This window comes from Hemitrygon akajei, chromosome 3, assembly GCF_048418815.1.
Source record: "Hemitrygon akajei chromosome 3, sHemAka1.3, whole genome shotgun sequence".
Lineage (NCBI taxonomy): Eukaryota > Metazoa > Chordata > Chondrichthyes > Myliobatiformes > Dasyatidae > Hemitrygon > Hemitrygon akajei.
The window spans coordinates 170,888,810-170,904,093 of NC_133126.1; the positions used below are offsets into that span (position 1 = coordinate 170,888,810).

At 39.9% G+C, this 15,284-nt stretch overlaps 1 long non-coding RNA gene across 2 annotated transcripts in view; it reads right to left on the reverse strand.

The window, feature by feature from the left end:
• Positions 1 to 15,284, reverse strand: part of LOC140724344 (uncharacterized) — a 103,183-nt gene that overhangs the window by 25,882 nt on the left and 62,017 nt on the right. For both annotated transcript variants that reach the window (XR_012098104.1, XR_012098105.1), the window contains exons 2-5: positions 13,626 to 13,890; positions 12,091 to 12,366; positions 9,767 to 10,030; positions 6,559 to 6,822 (exon numbers count right to left, since the gene is read on the reverse strand). This is a non-coding gene — a long non-coding RNA (uncharacterized lncRNA). The remainder of the gene's footprint in view (positions 1 to 6,558; positions 6,823 to 9,766; positions 10,031 to 12,090; positions 12,367 to 13,625; positions 13,891 to 15,284) is intronic.

Here is a 15,284-nt window from a genome sequence, read left to right on the forward strand (position 1 = left end):
CTATCTTTGCTGGTAAGTGACCCAGTTACGGGGTTCGTAACATTTTAAACAAAGTATCCCATGAATATTAAAACACTGAATCAACCGACAGATCCGTATGAAGGTCGCTCTACTTCAGTCAAAATTGCTACTGATTTTGCTACCACCACCTCAAAAACAGATTTACCAGCAGACTGGATCCATTCAGGAGAAAGTTCAACGGTGCCTTTTCGAGAAGGTGTATCAGGTACACATTAAGGAATTTGTCTCACATAACAGATTCTTACTTTAAGCTTAATGGCACAAAATCCTTACTCCTCTGCAAATACCATTGTTTACAACTTCAGGATCATTATCTGCACATAGTTTGGTCAATGCATTTTTAACATGAAAAATTTATCCTTGAGCAGGAAAGTCCCTTTAACATTGAACTGAGCCAATGAAATATTGGATATTGCTTAACTTTCTGAAGTATCTTTCCACATCAGTGTTTTAAAATTAAATATTAATTTTAGTATTTCTCATAATATAGCAATGCAAACTTAACACAGTATAATGTGTATTCTAATCAAAGTATGATCCAGATTTAGCATCAATTCCATACTGGCTGATTGTATAAAATTTACAGCGGAAATATAAAAGGAACTAAGAAGGATAGCCAGTGACTTATGCCCCAGGGCGCAAATAGATTATAGCATGATTTTTAGATAATTGGAGGAAGGTACTGTATGGGGAGTGGAGAGAGTGAAGGTAAGCCTTTTTACATTGGGTGGGGGAGCATGGAAAGCCTTCATGAGGCACATACATTAGGAAGATTTAAGAAAACCATAGATTAGCACGTGGATGATAGAAAAATGGAGGGCTACGTGGGGGGGACGGTTAGATTAATCTTAAAGTAAGCTGAAAGGTTGGCACAATGTTGTGGGCTGAAGTGCTGTATTGTGCTGTGGCATTCTCTGTTCTACAAATGAAAATGTTTGACATATTGGGAAGATATCCAGGCCAGATTGTACACAATGAATGTCGGGACACTGGGATTTCAGAAGTGCTGACCAACAGGAAGACAGGGTGTCAAAGGTGGAGAATTCCCTTCATTCTCCAAGGAGTACAGGAGATGCGATGTTATGTCACAGTTTAAAAATTAATACTTAGACCACATTTAGAGAATTGTGTGTAGTTCTGTTCACCGCGACATAGGAAGAATGAGATTAAACTCAGAACGGAGCAGAAAAAAATTCACAGGATTGGTGCAAGTTCTGGAGGACAGGGTTTAAGGTGATAGGGAGATACTATCACAGATCGGCAAGAGAAGTTATTTTAATCAAGTTGTTTGGAGCGTGTTGTCAGGGAAGATGGTAGATGTAATGGAAATACTTACGACACATTGAGATAGATGCATGTAGAAGAAGGGAGTAGACAGAGGAGGACAATGTGCATGCAGATGGAAACAATTAGATTGGCATTATGTTTGACACAAACACATTAGGGCAAAGGGCTTATTTGTTTGCTGTACTCCTCTCCTTTGGTGTTTTAGGTGTTTTTATACAGAAAGATACTTCTGAATATTAACAAAGTACATTTCTGCATCAACAGAAAACACACTGATAGATCAAAAGGAAGGTCCCTTTACTTCAACCAGTTTTGCAACAGATTTCGCTCACACCAACTCCAAACAAACTCTACCAGGAGCGGAACACTCAACTGAGTCACTTCAAAATGACACATCAGGTATTGAAACAATTAGCCATATACTAATATACAGTAGACTTAAATTTCAAACCTAACAGAATAAAAAAAACTTCCTCATTCGGGAAAAAGAGGTGAACAGGCAGGGAACAGGGATACGGACCACGTGCAGGCAAATGGGATTAGTTAGATTGTCGTCATGTTCCGCAAATACATGGTGAGCCAAAGGGCCTGTTCCTTGGTTGTTCTGTTCTCTCTTTCCCAATGTTATAAAAGCATTTGACTGTTTTTAAACATAGATTCCAATAAATATTAAAACTGAATCAAACGACAAATCCGTATGAAGGTCACTTTACTTCAGTAAAAATTGCAACTGATTTTGCTAATACCATCTCAAAAACTGATTTACCAGCAGAATCGATCCATTCAGGAGAACGTTCAACAATGCCATTTCATGAAAGTGCATCAGGTACACATTAAGAAATCACTCTAATATAACAGATACTTATTTTAAGCTTAATGACACAAAATTCTTAGTCCTGTGGAAATATCATTGTTTACAAGTTCAGGATCATTATCTGCACATATTTTGGTCAATGTATTTTCTACATCAAAAAATTGTCCTTGATCTGGAAAGTCCCTTCGAATTTGAACTGAGCAAATGACATATTGGATATTTCTTAACTTTCTGAAGTTGCTTTCCACATCAGCAATTTAAAATTAGATATTAATTTTAATATTACTCATAATATAGCAACGCAAACTTTACACAGTACAATCTGCATTCTAATCAAAGTGAGATCCAGATTTAGCATCATTTCCATACTGGCTGCTTGCATAGAATTTGCAGAGAAAATATAAAAGGAAATGAGAAGGTTAGCCAGAGACTTTTGTCCCAGTACACAAATGAATTATTTGAGAGAACATGATTTCTAGGTGATAGGAGGAATGTACTGTATGGGAAAGGGGGAGATTGAAGGAAAGATATTTTACGTTGAATGGGGGTGCATGGAAACCATTCATGAAGCAGATACATTAGGAGTATTTAAGATAATTGTAGATTGGCACATGGAAGATAGAAGAATGGAGGGCGATACAGGGGGGAAGGGTTAGATAAAGCTTAAACTAGGTTAAAAGGTTGGCACAATGTTGTGGGCTGAAGTGCTGTATTGTGCTGTGGCATTCTATGTTCTACAAATGAAAATGTTTGACATATTGGGAATATATCCAGTCCAGGTTGTACACAATGAATGTCGGGACCCTGGGATTTCAAAAGTGCTGACCAACAGGAAGGCAGGGTGTCAAAGGTGGAGAATTCCCTTCATGCTCCAAGGAGTACAGGAGATGCGATGTTATGTCACAGTTTAAAAATTAATACTTAGACCGCATTTAGAGAATTGTGTGTAGTTCTGTTCACCACGACATAGGAAGAATGAGATTAAACTCAGAACGGAGCAGAAAAAAATTCACAGGATTGGTGCAAGTTCTGGAGGACAGGGTTTAAGGTGAGAGGGAGATACTATCACAGATCTGCAAGAGAAGTTATTTTAATCAAGTTGTTTGGAGGGTGTTGCCATGGAAGATGGAAGATATAATGGAAATGCTTAAGACGCATTGAGATAGATGCATGCAGAAGTAGCGAGTAGACAGATGAGGACAATGCGCAGGCAGATGGAAATAATTAGATTGGCATTATGTTTGCAAAAACACGTTAGGCCAAAGGGCCTGTTCCTTTGCTGTACTCTTCAATATTCTCTATGTTTTAGTTGTTTTTTCATACAGGAAGTTTCCTCTGAATATTAACAAACTAACAATTCTGCATTAACAGAAAACACACCGATAGATCAAAAGGAAGGTCCCTTTACTTCAACCAGTTTTGCAACAGATTTCGCTCACACCAACTCCAAACAAACTCTACCAGGAGCGGAACACTCAACTGAGTCACTTCAAAATGACACATCAGGTATTGAAACAATTAGCCATATACTAATGTACAGTAGACTTAAATTTCAAACCTAACAGAATAAAAAAAACTTCCTCATTCGGGAAAAAGAGGTGAACAGGCAGGGAACAGGGATACGGACCACGTGCAGGCAAATGGGATTAGTTAGATTTTCATCATATTCAACACATACATGGTGGGCCAAAGGACCTGTTGCTTAGTTGTACTGTTCTCTCTTTTCCAATGTTATAAAAGCATTTTACTGTTTTTTGTTACGAATGTGCCACAACTCTGACGGCCGAAGGGTACAAAGTAGCCCCCTCCTTTTTGAGAATCGCAAGATCGCTGTTAATTCGGGTCTGGGACCCAGGAAATGAGAGAGTGACATCCAGAATACACAGGGTTTGGAAAGTGTCCTGGCCTCAGCAAGACGGAACCATTGATAACAGCTATTATCTCTTGGAGACGGAATTGTGTATTGAGTACTGTACTATTCATTGAAGCCCCTCAGGGGATGACCAGAGTGGGCTGGTTGAGGGATGGCATCATCCCAACCTGATTGACATCTGAGACCCCGTGAGTAAGGATAAAAGAGGGTCTGGGGAACAACCCCTTTAGACGCACCAGGAGAAACGCTAGAAATCCCTTGACAGCGTTTAATAGCGACAGCCGGTGGGGCTCGCGTGCATCCTTTTCCCTTGCCTGGGACTTGGCGGGCTCGCCACGGAAGAATGGCTTTAGCTAAAGGAGAGGCCACGTGACCGGCCACACCAACGGAACTCTCGAAGGATCAAAATCATAAAAGGAAAAGCCGGCAAGTTTCTAAAAATCTCTCTCTTGACTCCAACCAAAGGCTGCAGCCTGAATGAACTGAGTGACTTTTATATTTCCATCGGACAATATATTATCCCCTAGACAACGATAGAGCTATTTCTTATTGATTATTATTATACCCGCACTTTTAGATTTAGTATTGACGACATATATTATCTGTATGTTTGCATTGATATTATTTTTGTGTATTTTTACTAATAAATACTGTTAAAAATAGTACCATCAGACTTCAATGGACCTCTCTATCTTTGCTGGTAAGTGACCCAGTTACGGGGTTCGTAACATTTTAAACAAAGTATCCCATGAATATTAAAACACTGAATCAACCGACAGATCCGTATGAAGGTCGCTCTACTTCAGTCAAAATTGCTACTGATTTTGCTACCACCACCTCAAAAACAGATTTACCAGCAGACTGGATCCATTCAGGAGAAAGTTCAACGGTGCCTTTTCGAGAAGGTGTATCAGGTACACATTAAGGAATTTGTCTCACATAACAGATTCTTACTTTAAGCTTAATGGCACAAAATCCTTACTCCTCTGCAAATACCATTGTTTACAACTTCAGGATCATTATCTGCACATAGTTTGGTCAATGCATTTTTAACATGAAAAATTTATCCTTGAGCAGGAAAGTCCCTTTAACATTGAACTGAGCCAATGAAATATTGGATATTGCTTAACTTTCTGAAGTATCTTTCCACATCAGTGTTTTAAAATTAAATATTAATTTTAGTATTTCTCATAATATAGCAATGTAAACTTAACACAGTATAATGTGTATTCTAATCAAAGTATGATCCAGATTTAGCATCAATTCCATACTGGCTGATTGTATAAAATTTACAGCGGAAATATAAAAGGAAATAAGAAGGATAGCCAGTGACTTATGCCCCAGGGTGCAAATAGATTATAGCATGATTTTTAGATAATTGGAGGAAGGTACTGTATGGGGAGTGGAGAGAGTGAAGGTAAGCCTTTTTACATTGGGTGGGGGAGCATGGAAAGCCTTCATGAGGCACATACATTAGGAAGATTTAAGAAAACCATAGATTAGCACGTGGATGATAGAAAAATGGAGGGCTACGTGGGGGGAACGGTTAGATTAATCTTAAAGTAAGCTGAAAGGTTGGCACAATGTTGTGGGCTGAAGTGCTGTATTGTGCGGTGGCATTCTCTGTTCTACAAATGAAAATGTTTGACATATTGGGAAGATATCCAGGCCAGATTGTACACAATGAATGTCGGGACCCTGGGATTTCAGAAGTGCTGACCAACAGGGTGACAGGAAGACAGGGTGTCAAAGGTGGAGACAGGGTGTCAAAGGTGGAGAATTCCCTTCATTCTCCAAGGAGTACAGGAGATGCGATGTTATGTCACAGTTTAAAAATTAATACTTAGACCACATTTAGAGAATTGTGTGTAGTTCTGTTCACCGTGACATAGGAAGAATGAGATTAAACTCAGAACGGAGCAGAAAAAAATTCACAGGATTGGTGCAAGTTCTGGAGGACAGGGTTTAAGGTGATAGGGAGATACTATCACAGATCGGCAAGAGAAGTTATTTTAATCAAGTTGTTTGGAGCGTGTTGTCAGGGAAGATGGTAGATGTAATGGAAATACTTACGACACATTGAGATAGATGCATGTAGAAGAAGGGAGTAGACAGAGGAGGACAATGTGCATGCAGATGGAAACAATTAGATTGGCATTATGTTTGACACAAACACATTAGGGCAAAGGGCTTATTTGTTTGCTGTACTCCTCTCCTTTGGTGTTTTAGGTGTTTTTATACAGAAAGATACTTCTGAATATTAACAAAGTACAATTCTGCATCAACAGAAAACACACTGATAGATCAAAAGGAAGGTCCCTTTACTTCAACCAGTTTTGCAACAGATTTCGCTCACACCAACTCCAAACCAACTTTACCAGGAGCGGAACACTCAACTGAGTCACTTCAAAATGGCACATTAGGTATTGAAACAATTAGTCATATACTACTGTACGGTAGATTGAAATTTCAAACCCAATGGCAAAAAACAATACTTTCTCATTAGGGAAAAAGAGGTGTCCCCATTTCACAGCAAGAGGGGAGACATAACAAAACAACTCACTGATTTATGAACTCGGGCCTCTGGGCACACAGCCAGCAGCCAGCTCTCTGTTTTTAATCTTCCGTGTACTCCCACGACACATCAGGCAGCAGCACCAGTCATGAATCAGCCCGTCTCCAGAGCCATTAAAATCCGGCACCCAGAAGGCACGCTAGTATTCCAGTCAACGAACTTGGTATATTGAAAAGCGGCCTGAGAACATGTCCCATTTCCACAAAGAACCGAAGTCAGCATGTAACTCTAGGTCAAGGTCTTCAAACGAACCTTGAAAGGAAAAAGATTTGTGAGGCAAGTTCTTTTTAAGCAAACAGAGAATGTACATAGATGCAGGTAGAATAGCAATGTTTAAGTGACATTTAGGCTGACATGTGAACAGGCAAGAAACAGAGGGATACGGACCACGTGCAGGCAAATGGGATTAGTTAGATTTTCATCATATTCAACACATACGTGGTTGGCCAAAGGACCTGTTGCTTAGTTGTACTGTTCTCTCTTTTCCAATGTTATAAAAGCATTTTACTGTTTTTTGTTACGAATGTGCCACAACTCTGACGGCCGAAGGGTACAAAGTAGCCCCCTCCTTTTTGAGAATCGCAAGATCGCTGTTAATTCGGGTCTGGGACCCAGGAAATGAGAGAGTGACATCCAGAATACACAGGGTTTGGAAAGTGTCCTGGCCTCAGCAAGACGGAACCATTGATAACAGCTATTATCTCTTGGAGACGGAATTGTGTATTGAGTACTGTACTATTCATTGAAGCCCCTCAGGGGATGACCAGAGTGGGCTGGTTGAGGGATGGCATCATCCCAACCTGATTGACATCTGAGACCCCGTGAGTAAGGATAAAAGAGGGTCTGGGGAACAACCCCTTTAGACGCACCAGGAGAAACGCTAGAAATCCCTTGACAGCGTTTAATAGCGACAGCCGGTGGGGCTCGCGTGCATCCTTTTCCCTTGCCTGGGACTTGGCGGGCTCGCCACGGAAGAATGGCTTTAGCTAAAGGAGAGGCCACGTGACCGGCCACACCAACGGAACTCTCGAAGGATCAAAATCATAAAAGGAAAAGCCGGCAAGTTTCTAAAAATCTCTCTCTTGACTCCAACCAAAGGCTGCAGCCTGAATGAACTGAGTGACTTTTATATTTCCATCGGACAATATATTATCCCCTAGACAACGATAGAGCTATTTCTTATTGATTATTATTATACCCGCACTTTTAGATTTAGTATTGACGACATATATTATCTGTATGTTTGCATTGATATTATTTTTGTGTATTTTTACTAATAAATACTGTTAAAAATAGTACCATCAGACTTCAATGGACCTCTCTATCTTTGCTGGTAAGTGACCCAGTTACGGGGTTCGTAACATTTTAAACAAAGTATCCCATGAATATTAAAACACTGAATCAACCGACAGATCCGTATGAAGGTCGCTCTACTTCAGTCAAAATTGCTACTGATTTTGCTACCACCACCTCAAAAACAGATTTACCAGCAGACTGGATCCATTCAGGAGAAAGTTCAACGGTGCCTTTTCGAGAAGGTGTATCAGGTACACATTAAGGAATTTGTCTCACATAACAGATTCTTACTTTAAGCTTAATGGCACAAAATCCTTACTCCTCTGCAAATACCATTGTTTACAACTTCAGGATCATTATCTGCACATAGTTTGGTCAATGCATTTTTAACATGAAAAATTTATCCTTGAGCAGGAAAGTCCCTTTAACATTGAACTGAGCCAATGAAATATTGGATATTGCTTAACTTTCTGAAGTATCTTTCCACATCAGTGTTTTAAAATTAAATATTAATTTTAGTATTTCTCATAATATAGCAATGTAAACTTAACACAGTATAATGTGTATTCTAATCAAAGTATGATCCAGATTTAGCATCAATTCCATACTGGCTGATTGTATAAAATTTACAGCGGAAATATAAAAGGAAATAAGAAGGATAGCCAGTGACTTATGCCCCAGGGTGCAAATAGATTATAGCATGATTTTTAGATAATTGGAGGAAGGTACTGTATGGGGAGTGGAGAGAGTGAAGGTAAGCCTTTTTACATTGGGTGGGGGAGCATGGAAAGCCTTCATGAGGCACATACATTAGGAAGATTTAAGAAAACCATAGATTAGCACGTGGATGATAGAAAAATGGAGGGCTACGTGGGGGGAACGGTTAGATTAATCTTAAAGTAAGCTGAAAGGTTGGCACAATGTTGTGGGCTGAAGTGCTGTATTGTGCGGTGGCATTCTCTGTTCTACAAATGAAAATGTTTGACATATTGGGAAGATATCCAGGCCAGATTGTACACAATGAATGTCGGGACCCTGGGATTTCAGAAGTGCTGACCAACAGGGTGACAGGAAGACAGGGTGTCAAAGGTGGAGACAGGGTGTCAAAGGTGGAGAATTCCCTTCATTCTCCAAGGAGTACAGGAGATGCGATGTTATGTCACAGTTTAAAAATTAATACTTAGACCACATTTAGAGAATTGTGTGTAGTTCTGTTCACCGTGACATAGGAAGAATGAGATTAAACTCAGAACGGAGCAGAAAAAAATTCACAGGATTGGTGCAAGTTCTGGAGGACAGGGTTTAAGGTGATAGGGAGATACTATCACAGATCGGCAAGAGAAGTTATTTTAATCAAGTTGTTTGGAGCGTGTTGTCAGGGAAGATGGTAGATGTAATGGAAATACTTACGACACATTGAGATAGATGCATGTAGAAGAAGGGAGTAGACAGAGGAGGACAATGTGCATGCAGATGGAAACAATTAGATTGGCATTATGTTTGACACAAACACATTAGGGCAAAGGGCTTATTTGTTTGCTGTACTCCTCTCCTTTGGTGTTTTAGGTGTTTTTATACAGAAAGATACTTCTGAATATTAACAAAGTACAATTCTGCATCAACAGAAAACACACTGATAGATCAAAAGGAAGGTCCCTTTACTTCAACCAGTTTTGCAACAGATTTCGCTCACACCAACTCCAAACCAACTTTACCAGGAGCGGAACACTCAACTGAGTCACTTCAAAATGGCACATTAGGTATTGAAACAATTAGTCATATACTACTGTACGGTAGATTGAAATTTCAAACCCAATGGCAAAAAACAATACTTTCTCATTAGGGAAAAAGAGGTGTCCCCATTTCACAGCAAGAGGGGAGACATAACAAAACAACTCACTGATTTATGAACTCGGGCCTCTGGGCACACAGCCAGCAGCCAGCTCTCTGTTTTTAATCTTCCGTGTACTCCCACGACACATCAGGCAGCAGCACCAGTCATGAATCAGCCCGTCTCCAGAGCCATTAAAATCCGGCACCCAGAAGGCACGCTAGTATTCCAGTCAACGAACTTGGTATATTGAAAAGCGGCCTGAGAACATGTCCCATTTCCACAAAGAACCGAAGTCAGCATGTAACTCTAGGTCAAGGTCTTCAAACGAACCTTGAAAGGAAAAAGATTTGTGAGGCAAGTTCTTTTTAAGCAAACAGAGAATGTACATAGATGCAGGTAGAATAGCAATGTTTAAGTGACATTTAGGCTGACATGTGAACAGGCAAGAAACAGAGGGATACGGACCACGTGCAGGCAAATGGGATTAGTTAGATTTTCATCATATTCAACACATACGTGGTTGGCCAAAGGACCTGTTCCTTGGTTGTTCTGTTCTCTCTTTCCCAATGTTATAAAAGCATTTGACTGTTTTTAAACATAGATTCCCATAAATATTAAAACACCAAATCAACCGACAGATCCGTATGAAGGTTGCTTTACTTCAGTAAAAATTGCAACTGATTTTGCTAATACCATCTCAAAAACTGATTTACCAGCAGAATCGATCCATTCAGGAGAACGTTCAACAATGCCATTTCATGAAGGTGCATCAGGTACACATTAAGAAATCACTCTAATATAACAGATTCTTATTTTAAGCTTAATGACACAAAATTCTTAGTCCTGTGGAAATATCATTGTTTACAAGTTCAGGATCATTATCTGCACGTATTTTGGTCAATGTATTTTCTACATCAAAAAATTGTCCTTGAGCAGGAAAGTCCCTTTAACATTGAACTGAGACAATGAAATATTGGATATTGCTTAACTTTCTGAAGTTGCTTTCCACATCAGCAATTTAAAATTAGATATTAATTTTAATATTACTCATAATATAGCAACGCAAACTTTACACAGTACAATGTGCATTCTAATCAAAGTGTGATCCAGATTTAGCATCATTTCCGTACTGGCTGCTTCAATAGAATTTGCAGAGAAAATATAAAAGGAAATGAGAAAGTTAGCCAGAGACTTCTGTCCCAGTACACCAATGAATTATTGAGAGAACACGATTTTTAGGTGATTGGAGGAATGTACTGTATGGGAAGGGGGGAGATTGAAGGAAAGATATTTTATGTTGAATGGGGGTGCATGGAAACCCAGCAGATTCATTAGGAGGATTTAAGATAATTGTAGATTGGCACATGGAAGATAGAAGAATGGAGGGCGATACAGGGGGGAAGGGTTAGATAAAGCTTAAACTAGGTTAAAAGGTTGGCACAATGTTGTGGGCTGAAGTGCTGTATTGTGCTGTGACACTCTATGTTCTACAAATGAAAATGTTTGACATATTGGGAATATATCCAGTCCAGGTTGTACACAGTGAATGTCGGGACCCTGGGATTTCAGAAGTGCTGACCAACAGGAAGACGGTGTCAAAGGTGGAGAATTCCCTTCATGCTCCAAGGAGTACAAGAGATGCGATGTTATGTCACAGTTTAAAAATTAATGCTTAGACCACATTTAGAGAATACTGTGTAGTTCTGTTCACCGCGACATAGGAAGAATGAGATTAAACTCAGAACGGAGCAGAAAAAAATTCACAGGATTGGTACAAGTTCTAGAGGACAGGGTTTAAGGTGAGAGGGAGATACTATCACAGATCTGCAAGAGAAGTTATTTTAATCAAGTTGTTTGGAGCGTGTTGCCAGAGAAGATGGTAGATGTAATGGAAATGTTTAAGACACATTGAGATAGATGCATGTAGAAGTAGGGAGTAGACAGATGAGGACAATGTGCAGGCAGATGGAAATAATTAGATTGGCATTATGTTTGACACAAACAGGTTAGGGCAAAGGGCTTGTTTGTTTGCTGTACTCCTCTCCTTTGTTGTTTTAGGTGTTTTTATACAGAAAGATACTTCTGAATATTAACAAAATACAATTCTGCATCAACAGAAAACACACTGATAGATCGAAAGGAAGGTCCCTTTACTTCAACCAGTTTTGCAACAGATTTCACTCACACCAACTCCAAACCAACTTTACCAGGAGCGGAACACTCAACTGAGTCTCTTCAAAATGGCACATCAGGTATTGGAACAATTAGCCATATACTACTGTACGGTAGATTGAAATTTCAAACCCAATGGCAAAAAAATACTTTCTCATTAGGGAAAAAGAGGTGTCCCCATTTCACAGCAAGAGGGGAGACATAACAAAACAACTCACTGATTTATGAACTCGGGTCTCTGGGCATACAGCCAGCAGCCAGCTAGCTGTTTTTAATTTTCCGTGTACTCCCACGACACATCAGGCAGCAGCACCAGTCATGAATCAGCCCGTCTCCAGAGCCACGAAAATCCGGCACCCAGAAGGCATGCTAGTATTCCAGGCAACGTCCTTGGTATGTCGAAAAGCGGCTGATCGTGCTCGCTGAGAACATGTCCGATTTTCACAAAGAACCGAAGTCAGCGTGTAACTCTAGGTCAGGGTCTTCAAAAGAACCTTGAAAGGGAAAAGATTTGTGAGGCAAGTTCTTTTTTTAAGCAGACAGAGAATATACATAGAAGCAGGTACAAAAGCAATGTTTAAGTGACATTTAGACTGACGTGAACAGGCAGGAAACAGGGAATATGGACCATGTGCAGGCCAATGGGATTAGTTGGATTGTCATCGTGTTCAGCACATACATGGTGAGCCAAAGGGCCTGTTCCTTGTTTGTACTGTTCTCTCTTTTCCAATGTTATAAAAGCATTTTACTGTTTTAAACAAAGAATCCCATGAATATTAAAGCACTGAATCAACCAACAGATCTGTATGAAGGTCACTTTATTTTATGTTCATTGTTCTATGTTCTACAAATGAAAAGTAAATCATATTGGGAAGATGTCCAGGCCAGGTTGTAAACAATGAATGTCGAGACCCTGGGATTTCAAAAGTGCTGACCAACAGGAAGACCGGCTGTTAAAGGTGGAGAATTCCCTTCATGCTCCAAGGAGTATAGGAGATGTGATGTTATGTCACAGTTTAAAAATTAATACTTAGACTGTATTTAGAGAATTGTGTGTAGTTCTGTTTACCACAGCATAAGAAGAATGAGTTTAAACTCAGAAGGGAGCAGAAAAAAATTCACAGGAGTGGTGCAAGTTCTGGAGGACAGGGTTTAAGGTGAGAGGGAGATACTATCACAGATCTGCAAGAGAAGATATTTTAATCAAATTGGTTGGAGCGTGTTGCCAGGGAAGATGGTAGATGTAATGGAAATGCTTAAGACGCATTGAGATAGATGCATGTAGAAGTAGGGAGTAGATAGATGAGGACAATGTGCAGGCAGATGGAAATAATTAGATTGGCATTATGTTTGCAGAAACACCTTAGGCCAAAGGGCCTGTTCCTTTGCTGTACTCTTCAATATTCTCTATGTTTTAGTGGTTTTTTTATACAGGAAGTTTCCTCTGAATATTAACAAACTAACAATTCTGCATTAACAGAAAACACACTGATAGATCAAAAGGAAGGTCCCTTTACTTCAACCAGTTTTGCAACAGATTTCACTCACACCAACTCCAAACCAACTTTACCAGGAGCGGAATACTCAACTGAGTCTCTTCAAAATGGCACATCAGGTATTGGAACAATTAGCCATATACTACTGTACGGTAGATTGAAATTTCAAATCCAATGGCAAAAAAATACTTTCTCATTAGGGAAAAAGAGGTGTCCCCATTTCACAGCAAGAGGGGAGACATAACAAAACAACTCACTGATTTATGAACTCGGGTCTCTGGGCATACAGCCAGCAGCCAGCTAGCTGTTTTTAATCTTCCGTGTACTCCCACGACACATCAGGCAGCAGCACCAGTCATGAATCAGCCCGTCTCCAGAGCCACGAAAATCCGGCTCGCTAGTATTCCAGGCAACGGCCTTGGTATGTCGAAAAGCGGCTGATCGTGCTCACTGAGAACATGTCCGATTTTCACAAAGAACCGAAGTCAGTGTGTAACTCTAGGTCAGGGTCTTCAAAAGAACCTTGAAAGGGAAAAGATTTGTGAGGCAAGTTCTTTTTTTAAGCAGACAGAGTATATACATAGAAGCAGGTACAAAAGCAATGTTTAAGTGACATTTAGACTGACATGTGAACAAGCAGGAAACAGGGATATGGACTACGTGCAGGCCAATGGGATTAGTTAGATTGTCATCATATTCAGCACATACATGGTGAGCCAAAGGGCCTGTTCCTTGTTTGTACTGTTCTCTCTTTTCCAATGTTATAAAAGCATTTTACTGGTTTTAAACAAAGAATCCCATGATTATTAAAGCACTGGATCAACCGACAGATCCGTATGAAGGTCACTTTTCTTTTATGTTCATTGTTCTATGTTCTACAAAACGTAAAACATATTCTGAAGATATCCAGTTGAGGTTGTACACAATGAATGTCGAGACTCTGGGATTTCAAAAGTGCTGACCAACAGGAAGACAGGGTGTCAAAGATGGAGAATTCCCTTCATGCTCCAAGGAGTATCGGAGATGCGATGTTATGTCACCGTTTAAAAATTAATACTTAGGCTGTATTTAGAGAATTGTGTGTAGTTCTGTTTACCACGGCATAGGAAGAATGAGTTTAAACTCAGAAGGGAGCAGAAAAGAATTCACAGGATTGGTGCAAGTTCTGGAGGACAGGGTTTAAGGTGAGAGGGAGATACTATCACAGATCTGCAAGAGAAGTTATTTTAATCAAGTTGTTTGGAGCGTGTTTCCAGGAAAGAAGGTAGATATAATGGAAATGTTTAAGAGACATTGACATTAATGCATGTAGAGGTAGCGAATATACAGATGAGAACAATGTACAGGCAGATGGAAATAATTTGTTACGTACCCCGTAACTGGGTCACTTACCAGCAAAGATAGAAAGGTGCGTTGAAGTCTGATGGTACTATTTTTTAACAGTATTTATTGATAAAAAGACACAAAATAATATCAATGCAAACATACAGATAATATACTTCGTCATTACTAAATCTAAAAGCGCGGGTATAATAATAATCAATAAGAAATAGCTCTATCGTTGTCTAGGGGATAATGTATTGTCCGATGGAAATATAAAAGTCACTGTCATTCAAGCTGCAGCTCTTTGGTTGGAGAGAAAGACGGGTTAAAACTTGCCCGTTCCTTTTATGATGTCAATCCTTCGAGAGTCGTTGGGAGTTGAGTTCCCCATTGTTAGCTAAAAACCGTCTTTCCATGGCAAAGGTCACCGATTCTGTGCAAATGGAAGCGGACGCACGTGGCCTTCCACCGGCTTTCGCTATTACGGGATCGCTAGCGTTTCTTCTGGTGCGTCTGAGGGGCTGTTCCCACAGACCCTCTTTTACCCTGACTCACAGGGTCTCAGATGTCAATCAGGTTGAGATGATACAATC